This window comes from Nyctibius grandis, chromosome 9, assembly GCF_013368605.1.
Source record: "Nyctibius grandis isolate bNycGra1 chromosome 9, bNycGra1.pri, whole genome shotgun sequence".
NCBI lineage: Eukaryota > Metazoa > Chordata > Aves > Nyctibiiformes > Nyctibiidae > Nyctibius > Nyctibius grandis.
Window position 1 is genome coordinate 7,929,749 of NC_090666.1, and position 17,284 is coordinate 7,947,032.

General features: G+C 41.2%; 1 protein-coding gene across 2 annotated transcripts in view; it reads left to right on the plus strand.

Moving 5' to 3' along the window:
• SPATS2L (spermatogenesis associated serine rich 2 like) overlaps positions 1-17,284 on the plus strand; it is a 149,661-nt gene that overhangs the window by 83,130 nt on the left and 49,247 nt on the right. For both annotated transcript variants that reach the window (XM_068407627.1, XM_068407626.1), the window contains exon 2: positions 1,348-1,420. The gene's annotated coding sequence lies outside the window, so the exon portion shown is untranslated. The remainder of the gene's footprint in view (positions 1-1,347; positions 1,421-17,284) is intronic.

Consider the following 17,284-nt stretch of genomic DNA (forward strand, 5'->3'; position numbering starts at 1 on the left):
AGCCCCTCTTAATTCATGGATCTGTGCCTGCTGTGTAGATTCCAACACCCAGAAGTGCTCTTTAACACTGACATGTGTGAGTAGTTGTATATCTTCATTGAAGCATCATATTTTAAATTGCTCCATTCATTCTGTTGATTTTGAACATAACTGTGACTCAGCAAACCGTGCAGAAATGTGTGTTTAGATTGCAGTGGACTTTGGGACCTAAGCTGTGAGAGCCTTTGCTAGGTGCCGTGCTTCAGGGAACACCTGGCTGTTTCAGATGCAGAAGTAATTAAGAGCTTTCTGCCTTGCTTTAAAATAAAACCTGTGACTCTGACAGGACTTTTGCACTTTAAAACTTCACTTTGGCTTCGGCAAAATGTGTAGTTTCAATAAGGATAAAATGGATTAAATAGGACAGCAGTCACACACTTCTAGTCTATAACAGAGAGTGAGTATTTTGTAATACAGAAGGAAAAATAAGTTTACAATGACAATCCAGTTGTAGTGGCTTAGTAGAGGCTGATTTCAGCAGTCAGGATGTTCAGAAATGTCATGTTATACTTGTAGGGTTAGCTGAGGGACTGCTGAACAGATCCTATTCCAAAGCAAACAAGGACCAGTGTGCAACTCACTTAAGTAGCAACTAGAAAGGAATAATTCCTGTCTGGCATGCATGGTTAAATCATAGACCAGTTCATGACTGCCTTCTCCTTGCAACTGTACAAGAGAGTACAAAACTTACCTATCCGTGTGGCTGTATGTCTTTTAACTTTGGGGAGAACTCCTCTGAAATTTATATGCAAATTGGCAAAGGCCTTGTACTGTGGGCAAAGTGCTGGTGTCATTCTTTGGGCTTCCCTTTGTTTCAGCTGAGTTAGTACTCTTGACATAATAGCGTTGCTTATGGGAGAATGACCACACTGAAACTGAACTGGTGCTGCTCAGAGGGATTTGATTAGTAACTGGTGAATTACTGTAACCTGCACCTACAGCCCTCTTGCATTAATGGATAGAATGGTTCACATCACTTAAGGTTTATCTTCCTGCACATCTCACTGTGCTGGCTACTTTGAGTTTAAAATATGTGTTCGTTAGTTTTGAAAACGGGTTTGTTTAGCTGGGAGAATTCTATGTGTGGTCAGGAATGGGGCTGACAACAAGGCTTAGGTAATTGCCTAAACTCGCATGATGGTGAAGATAAGCCCTGTGAAACTGGTAAGGGCATCTGTCAGCACCCCCACATGTTGACCAGAGCAGTAAGGGGATGAGGGATGTTTTTTCACGAAAGTCTCCTGTTAGGTGAGAGCAGTAAAGTAAATCAAGAGTAAATTAACTAATTACTTTCTTTTTAACTTTCAGCTGGTTTTGCAGGAGATACAGTCTATTGGAGAAGATAGAAAAATAAGAATAGAAACTGGAGTCATTCACAGTGGTAAGATACCTTTTGTATCACTCTCTGCTAATCATTGTGACTGGGATGTGAGTGGGTAAGTTCAGAAACTTGTTAAGTCATACTTTCAACCTATACTTTACAACTGAGTTCATCGAGTTGCTTGAGCTGTCCTGCTAAAGCTGATTATAGTGCCACGTGCCAGAGTGCTTATGGGGTAGGGGAAGACAGATGCAACAATTAGTAAAATGGTGCTTTCTAAATTCCATACTATGTAGCTTTGACTTCTTACAAAGACACAGGTTAGTGGGCAAGTGTGCCTGCTTTCACATTGTGCATGTGTGTGATGGATAACAAATAGTTATAGTACCTTATTTATAGGTCTAGTGGTGCGGGAACAGGAAGCCAGGAACTTTGGGGGCTTCTTTCACTAGGGCAGTGCAGCCTATTTGAACATCTCAGAAGCTGCTTCAGTTCCTATTTTGTCTGCAGAATCTATTTTTCACCACTCCAGATAAATTTCTTTCCATCATCTTCTTTTTCTGTGTCACTGGGTTGATCAGCTCATACTATTTTGCCCTGCTGCTTCTCATTTATTTTTTTTTTTTTTATTTTTTCGAACCACTATGAAGTTGTATCATGGTTTGCAACTGAAAGTTCTGCTGAACTGGTATTCTGAAATCATCTCAAACTAAGTATAATCCAAGGTGATGTTCAGAGGATGGTGAGAAAGGGCAGCTTCATAGTAATAAAAAAAATTCAATTAGGTAAACCTATAGACTACAAAATTGAGAAATGGAGTCTCTGCAATTGCCTAAGTTCAGAGGTGGTCTGAACCCAGTGTTTTTTTGTCACTTGTTTTGAAGAAAGTATTTTGTTTAAACATATCCAGTAATTCCTTTTGCTGTTGTGTCTGAAAGCAGGCAGTTTCTCTCTGTCCAGCATGTTAGGAAATCATAAGTTCAGTCTGTTCCAAGCCTGAGTCTAGCGAGTAAGCTAATGACCTCATCATTCTGTGTAATTCTAATGGGGATGACCATTTTTTCAAATGTCTTTAAGGTTTGCCAGTTTACTTGCAGCTTAGGACATCTGGATTGTGTTCCCTGTGAATAGCTTCCTGAGAAATCTTCAGTGAATCACTTGATGCCTCAATTTTATATCTGTAAAATGAGATCACAATACTCCTGCGCTTGAGCATGGGTGTCAGGATGATAAATAGATGATGTATTGATGTTTGTGAAATGCTCAGACATTATAATAAATAGGCAGAAGGACTCCTTTGCACGTTACTCACCACTCGCACCCTGTTTCTTTGGTGGAGGGCAGTTATACTGTTTCTTAAGAATTTCCTTTTTTCTTGAAATTTTTTTTACACTGAGTTAATACATGGCAAAACTCCAAGGCTTTTGGTGGTGGAAGGTTTACAGGGAGTGGGTGAATAGAATCAATCTGTTAGTTAATGGTTAGGCACACTAAACTCAGTAGCGGTGAGCTGTGTGGCTTCCTCAAAGGAAGGAAGAAAAAAAGACATAGATGCCCAAAGCAGTTCTTACACATCTGGTGATCCCAAGCGTGGCCAAGTATGTGATGAAATGTTACTTGTCTGGCTGTGAGCTCTATTTACTACAACTAAGTGAATCACTGGGTCAGTTCCTGACCAGACTTTGAGCTGTCGGAAACAGATGGCCTACCTAGAGAGCAAGATACCTTGGAAGCATCTCCACCTTTGTCAGCAATGTTACACAGCACAGGGATTTCTCAGAAGAGCAGTGCTAGCATTTGATGATTTCAGTGAAAAGATGGTAGTTTTTCAGCTGTACTTGGTCTTCCACATCAGAATAATGTCTTGTGGGTCTGAAAATGGGGAAATTGTTGCTGGCTTGTTAGTGAAGGTCCAAATTTGTGAATCAGATGATGTACTTGGAGGGGCAGTAGTAGAGAGGTCAGTAAAGCACTCAGACTTGTAAAGGGCTGGTTTTCCAGCTCCGAGAAACTTCTAGGTTGCTATTAAAAATGGCTGGTGTGTTTAAATGATCTTCCTGGAAATGAGGCCAAAATTTTTAAGCAGCTCTGAAAATCTTTTGCTATACTCTCTCTCCACCTCTCCACCTGTCAGTAAAATGATAATAATAAATGCTTCCCCAGACTGTGGAGTTGTGCTGAGGATTATACTCAGCTCAGATATTTGTATGTAAAGTGCCATACAGATATCTACAGAAATAATAGACTATTGTAGACACTGAATATTGGGGCAAATTGTACATCAGAATCTAAGAAGAGTGTAGTACACCAATCTGGAATGGGTTTTCTGTATGACTCGCTGTGGTGGGTTTACCCTGGCCAGCAGCCAGGCACCCGCACAGCTGCTTGCTCACTCCCCTCACCAGTTCTCCACAGTGGGACAAGGAGAGAAAATGGGAAGAATAAAATCAAGACAACTCTTGAGTCGAGATAAAAACAGTTTAATAGGTGAAGAAAAGGTGGGGGTGAGGGGAAAAAACAAGCGAAGCAGAGGAGATGGCACACCACCTCCCCCAGGTAGCCTGATGCCCAGCCAATCTCCAAACCAGCCACGTTGGAAGCAAAAAAACCCAATCTTTTTCTTCCTCTACCACAGTTTTTATTGCTGAGCATGACGATATGTGGTATGGAATATCCCTTTGGCCAGTCTGGGCCAGCTGTCCCAGCTGTGTCCCCTCCCAGCCCGCTGGCTATGGGGGTGTAGTGGGACACAGAGGAGGCCTTGACACTGTGCAAGCACAGCTCAGCAACAGCCAAAACAGTGGTGCGTTATCAGCACTGCTGTAGCCTCAGATCCAAACACAGCACCCTGTGGGCTGCTGTGAAGAAAGTTAACTCCATCCCAGCCAGACTCAGTACACTTACTTTTTAATGTAGTACTAAAAAAAGAATTATCAGAAGAACAAAATCCTATTGTAAGATCTTAAGAACAGAGTTTTCTTGATTAAAAATGTTTTCTTGCATGTGCAGATGTGAAGTTTTCATTAGTATCATGAGCACTTCTGAAACAATTCAGAAAGACTGTAAGTATGTGCTGAAGTTCATTTTTCTCTGAAAAAATGTGTCAAAACGTTTGTTTTAAGTTTCATGGAATTCAGTAGCACTTAAGTGCTTTTCTGAATAGGGGCTGCGTGTTTAGGCTGACTTTGTCCTGCTGTCCTGCAAGAGCAATTCCGAAGAAAGGTCTGATGTTCACACTGGGCAAATTATCTCAGAAATGGGTAGTTCTGTAATTACGTATAGATGCATCTCGTTACTGTCTTTATAAATATGTAATTTTGTGCCTTAAAATAATCAACTCTACAAGAGTTTTCTGAGATGGAATTGTCTGCATTTATCATGAGACTGAACAGATAAAATGCTTTCAAAATTAAACCATTAAGAATTAGAATTATAAGATCGTCCTAGGAAATTGAAAATTAAAGAGAAAAAAAGAAAAAAATCTGAAGTAGGAATGAAATCTTAGTTCACTTCTGAAAAAAAAATTTAGTGAATCACTTTACTGTCAGTGTCCCTGTTCTTCCCTGCAGCACTTTGTTTTTGATCATGTATGCTGCTGTCAATGAAAAATAACTGGCAGCTGTGTGACGCAAAGAGCTCAAGAAATAATTCAGGTTAGATTTCACTGATCACTTTGATCAATACCGAAGTCTGAAACTGAAAGCATGTTGAGCTTTCACAGAATTTTCTGAGGAAATCATCAAGGTTAAAGCAGACTCTTGAGTTCTTGAAGAGATTGTTTATTTTTAAGATGTTTGGACTGCTCTGTTGTTACTGCTGGCTCTTCTGTATTCCACTTCTGTTAATATTAAAACAGATAAGCATTTGTTCCTGGTGGTGAAAAGCATCACAAAGGCTTTGGTGAATGTATAGCAGTGTGACCAGTGTGAATGTGAGAGTTCGAGGTGACCATCTTCAGATCTCTCGCTGGATTTGTCAGTTGATGCTATCCAATTCCAGGAGAGGTGTGACATTGTGGGATTTGGTTGGTCACACAGTAAGCACAGTGAACCTGAAACTTCAATGTCTTCATAAAAGGTGTTATGCAATTTCTTACAGCTTTTCAGTATTGAAGCACTGATTTGAAGGAAGGTTTCCTTGAATGATGGGGAAGAGTGAACATATTCATAAAAAAGCAGCCTACAGCAAAGGCAGGAGCGAATTGCCCCCCTCCAGTATGTTCTGAAATGGTGCATGCTGTAAAGGTTCATGATCAGAGCAAGTAGTTTTTCTTTGCTAGTGATAGCTTGCATTTTTGTTCTCTTTATGGAGCATGCACTCCGAGTAGGTTGGAAGAATTGTGGATTATCTTTATCCTGAGCAGCAGAGGAACAAACACCACCTCTGAGGGCAGCAGGATGGAGTGTGTGTTCTGCTAGAATGGAGAACCAAGGCAGTAATTTGTGCCCTGTCCAAAAGCAGGGTGTATATGGGGATAAAGTGGTGAAAGAGTTCTTGTATTTTTCCTCCAACTGCACAGTTCAGGCAGTTTAAAAAGAGCCAAAGCATTCCCTGTTTGCTGTGCTCTGATTGTGAGCAAGGTGGCTAGACTGTCTGGTCTCAGCTAATGAGCAGAACCCCTGGAAAAATAATGATGGATAAAGCTCAGGTCTTGGAACAACTCTACCTGTGTCAATATTATTGGGAACTTTGCATATTTAAGGAAGACAGCCAGTGGAGCTGAATCTCATCCTGTGTAAATTGCTTCTCATACGTGGATTTTTTTTTTTCATTGTTGAAGAGGAGAGTCCAAATATTAAGCAGCGATAGAACCAGCTCTCTTCAGCCAAAATCCTTGGTTCTATGGATGCCAGTGGTAGAGCTCTGTTAACCACAGAATCTAGCCACAGCTCTCATCTGCTGCCTGCAGAGCCAGCCCTGCGCGTTTTGGTATGTGGCTAAATTGGAGATTTGAATTTGTGGCAGTTCTGACTGCGTGGTTTTGTCTACAGTAAGAAATCTGTACGAATGACTGCCAGAACTGCTCTTTGTGAATGAAGATGATAGCTTTATGCATGGCTGCGTGAATATATAGTCAGACATTTAAAAAGAGACTAACTGTTCAGGCATCACCTTTGCCTTTACTTGGGGTGGCTCTAGAAGAGTGAAGGAAAGGCATGACTGATACAGGGCCTTATTGACAACAAACTTTGACAAAACGTTGGCTGTGGTCAGCTCTTCTGTGACTGCACAAGCCACAGTAACTTCCTGCTTTGATAATTTGAACTTCGCTTATCCCAAGTTTTGCTGTGATTTGGGCTCTCTGGGGAAGGATAAGTGGCTCATAGGGAACTCGATTAGTTTTTTGGAGAAGCCTTGCTCAGCAGATGTTTGAGAAATGTTTCAGTTATGCTGAAGTAACTCCACCCACCCCAACACCTCTGTTCGATTGGAAAATTCCTAGCCAGGCCAGTTTCTTGTCTGCCAGTTCTTACTGCTTACAGGATGGCTAGAGCAAGTTGAGAATTTGGCTTGCTTAGTGTGGTAAGTCTGTTAACTGGCACTGTTTCTTTGATAGTGCCTGCATGCAATATATAGGAGCTCGTAAATGCTATTGTAATTTTGCTAATTAACAGCAGTGGGGAGAGAGATTGAGCAGTTAGGGTAATTTTGAAGTTCCCATACAAAATGTGCTTTTCTGTGCACTTACCTGAAATGTGCTGGTGTCCATGTTTGCCCAAGAAAGGTGGGTATGGCATCCTTTAGCACTCTGATTGGTTTCAACAGGTAGAGCATTGCTGGTAACTGCAAATGAGAGCTTAATTTGATGCTTTTGAACACTAGATTCTGTGGAGCAAGTAATATGTTAAATATTTCTTTGCAGAAATTCTGGACAGATGCAAAGTAAAGGTCTGTCTAATATGCCACAGATTTTATCAGTTCAGGGATCGAGTCGTGCCAAAGATCACCTCCAGTGCATGGGCAAAAAGAGATGAGCTGAGAAATGCTCTAGAGTATGTATCTGTGCTGTACAGTGTAACTGATCTCACCTGTCTTTGAGAAAAGTACCCTCAAAATAAAACATACATTTATTTTCTTTAAAACGTTCCTCAACAGATGAACAAAATACCTTCTTTTATTCTATTGATAAAGTTACTCCATTTGCTGTCCACACGTCATGTTCATTTCCATGGCTAGGTAAACAGCTTGCTTTATCAGGATTGCCCTTGCCAAGTTAAGAAATCTGTAATTTCTGTAAAAAGCCCCTTATATGCCTGGCTAAACAAGGGCCTCAGTTCATGCATGCCAGGCAACACTTCATATGCTGTTGACCTTCAGAAGCAGAGAAGTTTTCTGGCATTGTCTCCTGACTATTGGGGTGGAGGTGGGAGGGGAGACTGGTTAAGGTGCCTTTGCATGTGTTTGACAGTACAAAGTCTGCATTGATTGACTGTATTTTTACAATTAATTTTTATGTACCTGGGTAGTGTGGGTTTTAGCTGGAAAGAATAGTTGTTTTTTTCTCTAAAAAAGTGCAGTTCAAAGTCCAGTAAATACTGTAATAACCACTTATTTTAATGTGTAACAGCAATTAGGTTGAAGGAGGACTGTATGAACAATAAGTAATTATACATTAACTTATTTAATGCTTTTGTTATTGTTTCCAGGAATACTTTTTGTTAACATAGGAAATCAATGTTTTCCTTGGGGGTAGGAAGGTGGGGGAGGAGAGGAAGGCTAGCATTAGCTGTAAATCTGGGAATACCAAAATGTCAGTGGTATTGCTTCCGGTGTAGGCTGTGACTCTATGGGTCACCATGGGAATACTGCTGGGCCTGTGTGTGTTAATCGTGGGTATACATCAGGTCATTTTAACAGAGGAACTTGTAAGCATTTTTTAGAGTTTTTATGTACATATATTTTGTGTGTGTACATATATATATATATATAAAAAAAATAATGTAAAATACTGTTCAAGGAAAAACTTGCGTCTTCTCCAAAGGACCTATATGGGGTGACTTGGTCTCAGAAAATGAAAGGCTGCATTTAATTTCAGCGTTCGGTTTTGGAAGGTTCAGACTGCTCTGGTGCATTTAAATCAAGTACTTACCTTAAAGCATATGCATAACCTCACATATGTAAAGTGTGCCTACATATGCTTTGAACATACGTTAGTCACCTGAGGCTTAGCTGCATAAGGCTTCTGTAGGTCTGTCTTGCCTCCATTTGAGTATCTGGCTTCATCAGTATTCATCAAAAGCAATTTACTTCAAGGAGCTCTTTCAGAGCTCTGGTAAAGTTCTTCCCTTCCCCAAGCTCACCATAAACTTGCCAACTTGTCATCGTGAGTGCAGCACTTCCCTGTGTGCTTGGCCAGGGCAGCTCTGGCGACCGTGCTCAAAATGCTGCTGCCCAGAGGCTCTTTCTCTGCATCTGCAGCTGGGGAGGCTCCGCTATGCTGTGCTCCCCTGCCCTGTGCGCCCAGCAAGCAGCTGGTGAGAGTCCACGTAGCTCCTTGAATTCAAAGGAGTTCCTCCAACCTGTATTTGCTGAGAATCCACCCTGCACATCTAGCAATGGTAAACTGGCTCTTCAAAGGTATCTGAGCTGGAGAGAAGGGAAGACGGTGTGGACTTGGAACACTTAGTAGAAAGAAGACTTTCTTTGAACTTGAGATTTACTACAAGATTATGAGAATTTACTATAGCAATTACACTATACCAGTCTGCTGGTGGAAGCTTGATTCCTTGTGATAATTTTACTTCTTAACATCTAAAACAAGTGTGAATTTGAACACTTCCTGACGTTCACTTTTGTCCCTGTGTTCTTAAGTGTGTAGAGAAACCACTGTGATTGAGGCAGGGTATACAGCTACATTACAGATGTTGCTGTTAGCATTCCCATGCCATACTCTTCTAGCAGACCACATTTGGGCAACCGCAGAAGCAAATTAACTGACACCGTCTCATGGCATGCCATTCTGAGCTGAAATAGGAGCCAACGTAAATGACTTTTAATGACTCAAACCCCTGGCAAGAATGACTTGGAAGATAATATCTAATTTGTAGAAACTGAAAGTTAACCTTTTTTTTTTTTTTCCAGTTTTGCACGGGGTTCATGCAAATGTAGTATTTGAGTAGATCGTATTTTACCATTTCATTGCGCTTTATCGGTATGTTCGGCAAGGTTCCATCAGGCACTTGAGGAAGAGCAAGACATTAATGATTATTTTGGCAAGCATTACTCTGGAGAGTGAGTTTTTGCAGTCTGAAATCTTTTTTCCAGAGCCCGCATCCCTCCCTCCTGCGTATCAGAGAGGAACATTTTACTGGCCATGTAGCTGAATCCAGCTTTTCTGAATTGGGCTCAACTCTACTAGTGAGATATATGTAGCAAACCTGGGAATTTTGGACATCTTTAGTTTATGCTGCATCAGAGTGGTGCTCTTCAGATGCTCCTCTAGGATGCCAGCCAGCAGAACATAGGCTCCAGGCTCTCAGCAGTGACTCTTTTGCAGAGTGGGGAGGGTATAGAGCCCCTGGGTGCAGTCCCTAAAGTGGAGAGAGCATCGGGAGCCAAGCAAGTTGCTACTTTATCCTGAGCAGCCACTGGCAGTTGTGATATTGATAAAGTGGTGCTGGGATTCTTGCCTTTGGACCTCTGGAGCAGCAAAGTACCTTTCCTGGATCTTAACTGGTTCTAGGAAACTAATAGGTGGATTTGAGGGGAAGATGAAAAATATTTGGAGAAGTTCCTCTTCTTCTCTTAAGAATGGACCAGGGGTTAAAGCACGCTTCTGGTGTAGCAGGAGGCTGGTTTGAAGCAGGCACTAGATCTTCAGTATCTGTAGGCTGGAGACATTCCATTGTCGCTGGGCTGCTGGGATGAGTTTTTTCAGCCTCTTCCATTTGAGCTGTTTCATTTTGTTTAAATAAACATTTATCAGATGAATTTATAGAACAGGACTCCTCATTCTTTCAGAAGTTCTGATTTGAATGAGTTGGTAATTTCCTACTCTGAAATGAAAAATTGTTGGGAGACTTCCTGGCTTATCATATTTCATCATTTTAGTATTTTTTTGTAGTTCAGTATAGCTTCTTAATGTGGAGTAGAGTTTCAGTGCATTGGTGTTTCCTTCTTAGGTGAAAGGATGGTATAAATTGTACAGGTCAAAAAGAAGAGCAATGGGAAGCACTGTCACCTTGGTTTGGAACTAAAAGTGCATTTGGCCACTCACATCCTTTCAGCGATACACTTGGTAGTAGTTCAGGTCGAATGAGACCACGTACCTCAGCAGGGCACAAAACCCAATGGATAGGGAGTTCAAACATGTGATGATACGTATAGCAATTGGGGTGGGAAACTGTTGGCTTCAGATTACTGGCACTCTACTTCAAATGGCAACATTCGTGCAGCTTCAGAGAGGGTCTGGCTTGAAAAAAAAAAGGTGTGGCTACTAGTCAGTATGATAAAGAGGATGGGAAGAATTTTCAGAGGTTGTGCCTAAGTCACTTGGCTGTTCACTAGGAAACAGCTCTATCATGTAAATACCCTTTCATGGAAAGGCCTGGTGCTGTGCAACAAGACACCCTTCAAGAAATTTGGCATTTTTTGAATCTGAATTCCTAGGTTTTGTTTAAGAAACATACCGTTGCATGTGTTTTGGGGATGTTTTTCAGTGTTTAAAATGCTATTTATTTTTTAAAATAATTGTTCTTTTTAATTTATTTTCAAATTTATTTTATTTAAGGTACAATTACTTCATAAAGCATTTTATTATATTAGTAGTTTCCACCCACTGAACTACTACTGAACTGACCAGAATGTGTTCTTAGAACACTCTAAGTTAACTAAACTTTTGGTGTTCAGTATTTAGCCAAGACTTGATTAGCTTTTCTGTAGTAGGATATTTCATGACTTTGTAAAGTTTGAACACCTCTTCATCCTTACTATCTCTTCTGAACAAAGACGGAGGGTGGGAGATTGATCTGCCTTGTAGCTTTATCTCTGTTTTTGCCAATGTATGACATAATTTTTTGTTTTTAATTCATGATATCATTAGAACTACCATGATTGAATTTAAATGCAATTTAATACAAGTTTGTCAAACAAAAGAGAAGAGAAAGTGAACAGTCGTGAGAACTTTACAGGTCTCTGGACTTGTAATTGCTTGCCTGCCATGCAAAGAGATTGGGGATCACTCATGCTGAGCTCATTGCCACCCTAGAATAGTTGGCTGCCATCCTCTGGACTCAGTAAATAGATAGTAATAGGCCACACAAAATGAATCTGTTTAGATATTTTTATTGTATGTATTTTTAATGCACAGGTGCAGAATGTGAGGTAATAAATCAAAGATCTTTTTATGGATGGAAGCCAAGTAACCATCAAAGGAAGGAGCAGTGTTCGTATCACATGGAAGCAAATAATTGTTTGCTAACAGTGTTAAGTACAGAAGGTGACTGCTGGTGTAAGAGTGTATGTGCATTGCCATCGAATATATATGTATGTATCATTAGAAGAACAACTTTATTCCAAGAAGAGGGTTGCTGGACAGGGGAAGTTAATGTGTTTTGTAGTGGAACTTAATGCTGCTGTGATGATTCTTTGGCAGACAGTAAAAAATGGGTGCATATATACCCTGTATACCTTGGCTTCTGGATTGTCGCAGAACAACTTAATGGAAGTAGCATTTCTGGGTATGTGGATGTCCCTGCCTATATACATATATATATATATCAGCAGTTACAGAATATCTACTTTGTACTGGTACCCATCTGTTGCAACATGGATTCATTGCTCCACCCAGGACTCAGATGTGTCCCCTTCTGTGGCCCGATTCTTCATTGCAATAATTTGCTGTAATTAACACAGAGCTGGCCTTTTGTCAGTGTTGTGATTCAGGTGTCTCATATGGCAGAGTTCTTAGTTGTTTCATTGCAAATATGATAAGAGTAGGGATCACATTTTGCAATGGAAAAATGCAGGGAGGTGGCAGAGATGGCTTTAGAATTCAGCCTGAAACATTAGTAAAAAGAAGAGTAATTTTTAACGTTTGGTATCCTTGAGCACGTTAGGCTAAAATTCTTGAACAAATTTCTCAGAAGTGCAAGAAAAGATCAGCAAAATGTTACAACTTACTACCTTTTTTTTATCATTATTGCAAATGTGGGCATATATTCTGCAGCTGTCTGGGTTCGGCTGTTCTTCTGAATTTTCTGCCCTTGTGAGCCAGAGGCCATGAGAATCACTTTGATGTATTTCACTGCGGTGTAATGCCACTTACACTGTATTTAAGCTTGAACAGTATTTGCTGTGTAAAGGCTGATTCTGAAGGTAGCAAAATCTATGCTTGCTTAGGGGTTTTTTTTAAATTGATCTCCATTGCTCAGATGCAGGATGGTGTTAATGATCTAAATATAAGCAACTGTTTTGGATCCTTCTCAGCCCAAGCTATATTCTACAAAGTTCGCAGGTTCTTATACTTAAACATCTCTGGGATGGTAACTCTGGTGGTAACAGTCACATGGAGTCAGTCACTTGGCACGAGTGAATATCAGCCAGTACAGTGACACTCACTGAGCTTTTGGGAAGCCACACTGAAATTTGTGTTAAAGAAGAGCTTATTAACTTGGATAGGACAGACCCAGCATTCAAATACGTACAGCAAGAGGGTTTGCAAGCAGCCTGTGCTGTAGTAACAAGGCTGTGGTATTGTCTGTGGACCCATGACAGGAAATACAGCCAGAATCTTTTCTGATGTCCATATCAAAAGATAAGGTCATATCACTGAATACTTGCAAACTGTTTGGATGAAACATTAATGGAGTTTGGGGAAGATGCCTGTCAAGTAGCTTTCTTCTGACTGCCTCTCAAACTGACCTTGATAAGTGCTAGAACATTCCTCTGCAGGACTCTCTTATAGTGGGGTCTGCAGCACCAGGTGCATGGAGGACCTGAGGATCCATCACACACCGCATTGTGCTTTTTCCAGTGTGAAAGCACAGATGCCTGTGGCGCCCACATATGTAGTGGCCTGGCTTTGCTCATGCACTGGAACTGGGAGAGGGAAGTGAGCTAGCTGACAGGAGAGGGGAAGCACAGGCTCTCTCTGGGTTATATTGATAGCACCATCCTTGCTTAGGAAGAGGAGAGCACAAGATCAAAGAGCAATGTGATATATCAGAATGAGGTACTTACTCTGGTGCCGAACCATTTTGTTGTGACGCTGGTTGGACATCACAGTGTTGCTGTGATACCTGCTTAGAACCATTCCTGCCCTTGGCAGAATTGTGAGAAGGGTGGGAGACAGGCTTCGAAGGACACTGACCCAGATGCCAAGGACTGTCCTTCCTCTCATATCCCACTCTCACCTCTGTCCCTTTTCTCTTTGTAGAAGATAGGTCCATGATCTCTCAGGTATGGATTTTGTGGTGTTAATTAACATAACTGAGTTCCTCATGCGCCATTGCATATTTTCCAAACCTTTATGCCTTACTGCCTGTCTGCAAGGCTGTAGTATCTCTGAGACATCTGCTTCTTTCTCAGATTGTAGTGTCAATCACTTCAGAAATCCTCAGGGAGGAGGTGATAAGCAGTGGGGGAGTATAAGCCTCTCCTGTAAGAATCCAGACCTACATGTGGAATCAGTGAGATGTTTTATTTCCTGCATCCTGTTTCCGGCTCTGCAGCCAAGTAGGTTTTGGGCGGAGTGTGGTGACCATCAGGGAATCAGACTGCATTAACTGAGCAGAAGGGAGAATGCAGAGGCAACTGCTGCGTTCTGTGGTTGAGACAAGCATGACCAGAGGACGGTAGTGGGACTGAGCTCTGCAAATGAAGAATATTCTGGAATGTGTGTGCACTCACGTACATATGTTTGTGCATGTATTGAGAGAAAATGATACTAAAGGCTTCAGATATCATCAAACTTACCCAGAGTCACTTAAGCAACCTGAAGTGGCTAATCTCAAACTTCGAAAACCAGGAAAAACAAAATGATGGTGTGTACCATTTCTGGATACAATCTTTAGGCAGGCATAAAACAGTACTGGAAAAGTAGCAGTTCTGTATTAATTACACATTATGTTGGGGTTTTTTGTGTTCATTTATAATGACACGGAAGGCTAAAAGGACAGCTCGGAGGACACTTGTTAATATGTCCTAGATGCTCTTGACACTGGTTATGTATATGCATTTATTTTTTAATTATTATATTTATCTTTAGACACTAGACTACAGCAAATCATACCCGTTGCTAATCTCAAGACAGTGAAGAGAACTGTCTAAATCTCCTATCTCTAGTAGTTTTGCAACCACAGTGGCAGGGCTTTGTGCACAACTAAGGAAACTGATTTTTGTAGCTAAGAATCATATGCACGCTAATGTTTGGCCTTTGACCTAATGAGGTAATTTTTTCTTCTGCTATTTAAATAAAAGCTGAGTGAAGACCAGAAGAATTCCTTTCTGAAATACTTGAATTTTGGTATCACATTCTTGCACTTTCGTCAGTCTTTCTGATACAAAAATGTTAACTTAAAACCACATCAGAAAAGGTGTGTTCATCCCAGCCTTCATCTGCAATTCTCTGGTAGCATCTCTTTATAATAAAAGTCAAAGTCAAATGTGGAATGGAGGCCATGTGTCTCTGATTCTGCTCGTTTTGTCTTTACCTAGGGCATGTGGAAGTCTGCAGGCAAGGCAGTGTAATATAATACACATGGATAGATAGGAACCTCATTTAAAAATTAGGTGTAATTCTATAGAGGAAGCCCAAGTGCAGAAGATGAAAGCATAGTGCAGGTTGCTACAATCTCATGAGATACTTAGCATTTACATATTTTTTGAAGTTGGCTCTAAAACTGTTATTGCTTTGTGCCTTCTGTACCTTGTTAACTTTTTGGAGCTGGGGGATTTTGATGGAACTATGTGGAAATGAGTAAAGTATCCTTAAAAAATCCACATTGTAGCATTGTTCTACTTTATTAATATATTTGAGTGACAAAACTGTAAACTCCAGTTGCTCTGTTAACAGCGAAAGCTTACTCAGTGACCGAGTGTGTATGGTCTTGCTTACTAGGGATGATAAGTTTATCAGTGGTAGGGCCATGTATCTATTTATCTCCTGCCTTGTGTTGCTTTACTGTCACCCAAAGTGTCTGTGGTCATGGAGTCGCCTGACTCGTAAAAAGGGAAGAAGAGGGCAGTGCAAAAGAACCTTTCAAAGGGGTTTTTGGGGGTGCTGTGTGAAACTTTGAAAAGGTTAGTTGTGGACATTTAAAAGAAATGAGCACCCAAGGTGCAGCAGGTGATTGCAGAAAGCATATAGGGCTTTGAAAAGCATTGGCAAGGGTCGAGTCAGTTAGGTCTGGGGTTCCTGTTTTGCTGGGGGGAGCACTATAAAAGGGAAAAGTTGCAGTGGGCAGATGAGGAAATAGGTCATTTTTGGGGTGTAGGAGACTATTCATCTATAAACCTACAGATGTGAAACTCTTCCAACACTGGATTATTCTGTGCTGTTTCGTGGGGAATTTTCTGTTCCCCATTGCCAAAGATAAGTTGTATCTTCAGATGTCAGAAATGGTGGAACAAGTGTCACACACCATCTCCTCTGCTCTGACAGAGCTTACTGCCTGGTATTTTCACAAATTGTATCTTTCTGGCAATGTTTGTGCTTTCATAAGCTCCTTTCCCCCTCTGTATATTTGCAAGGAGATTCTTTTTCGTTTTGTTGGAGAGGAGCACGTTTCTTCTCTTTCTGATTTTGTTTCTAAGTCTGAAATATAAATGTGCCAGGTGGTAATTGCCAGGTTTTGCAGTAGTGGCAGGGCACAGGCTTGGTCTCATGGTTCTCTGATGCTTGAGATGCAGGCGATCCCACCCAAGCAAAATGTTGTGTAAAATGGAGTGTTTGTCAGCTTTACCCCAAGGCCTGTCTAGCTGGAAGGTGTCTGTGAGCCGAAGACCTCCGAAGGTGGCACTAGTGGAAGGGTGGCAGGTGTTCTTTGGAGGTTGAACACTGCAGCAGTGGGATTTCAGAGCTGCTTGAAGACAGAAAGGAAACTCCTGTAAAGGCTGGGCGAGCAGCCATGTGCTTAAGGCTGTGACAGGTGATCTCCGGCATATTTTCTGCAGTGGCTAAAGGCTGCTCCTAACTGTCTGCCCTGCTGGAAGTTGCTGCTTGCAGTAAGGTCAGCAGGTCAGAGCACGCGCCAGCACCGTAGCTGCCCCGGTTCAATTGCGTGTTAGCTTAAACCTGCGTAGAGACGTATGAATTGCTTCATTTGGTAAGGGAGAGGAGTAAGCCTCTGCCAGACTTAATCCAGTCTTCTCTGCGGCATTCCCTCGAAGCGCCTCCACTAGATTTTCTCTTTTTGTTCTATTGAAATGCTTCATTTTACAAGGCAAGTAATGTCTCATTTGGATGTGTGTGATAGGTATAGAATAACAGCTTTCCATCAGTATTTGAGGTCAGGATGTAACCAGCAACTGGGAGTAATCTCCTATTCCAGGTAACACATTTGAAAATTGATATCGGAAATTAATGACCCGTTTATATAAGGGATTCTGTAGTATTTTTTCTTTCATTCCCTTTTCATGGAAGTCCTGCTGGTATGACATGCAGTGACATTTCAGGAACACAAATACAAGCAAGAGATGTGGAGAAAGACAAAGCACATAAGCTGACATTAAAACTGAGAACCTCTCATATACAGTGTGTTTTGTGCATTATAAATTTAGTGCTTGTGTTAACTTAATCTTAGCCACTGCAGAAAATCTGGAAAAATCTTTCTCCAAACGTGTGTGTTTGTGTGCATGCTGCTAGTGACATGCAGAGCACTGTTCTACCCTGGCTTTAGGGGCTTTTAGGGCTCAGTTGAGGGCCGTATTCTGATATTCCACAGCTCAGGCAGAAGGAAGCTTCTGAAGAGTTCGGGATGAGAA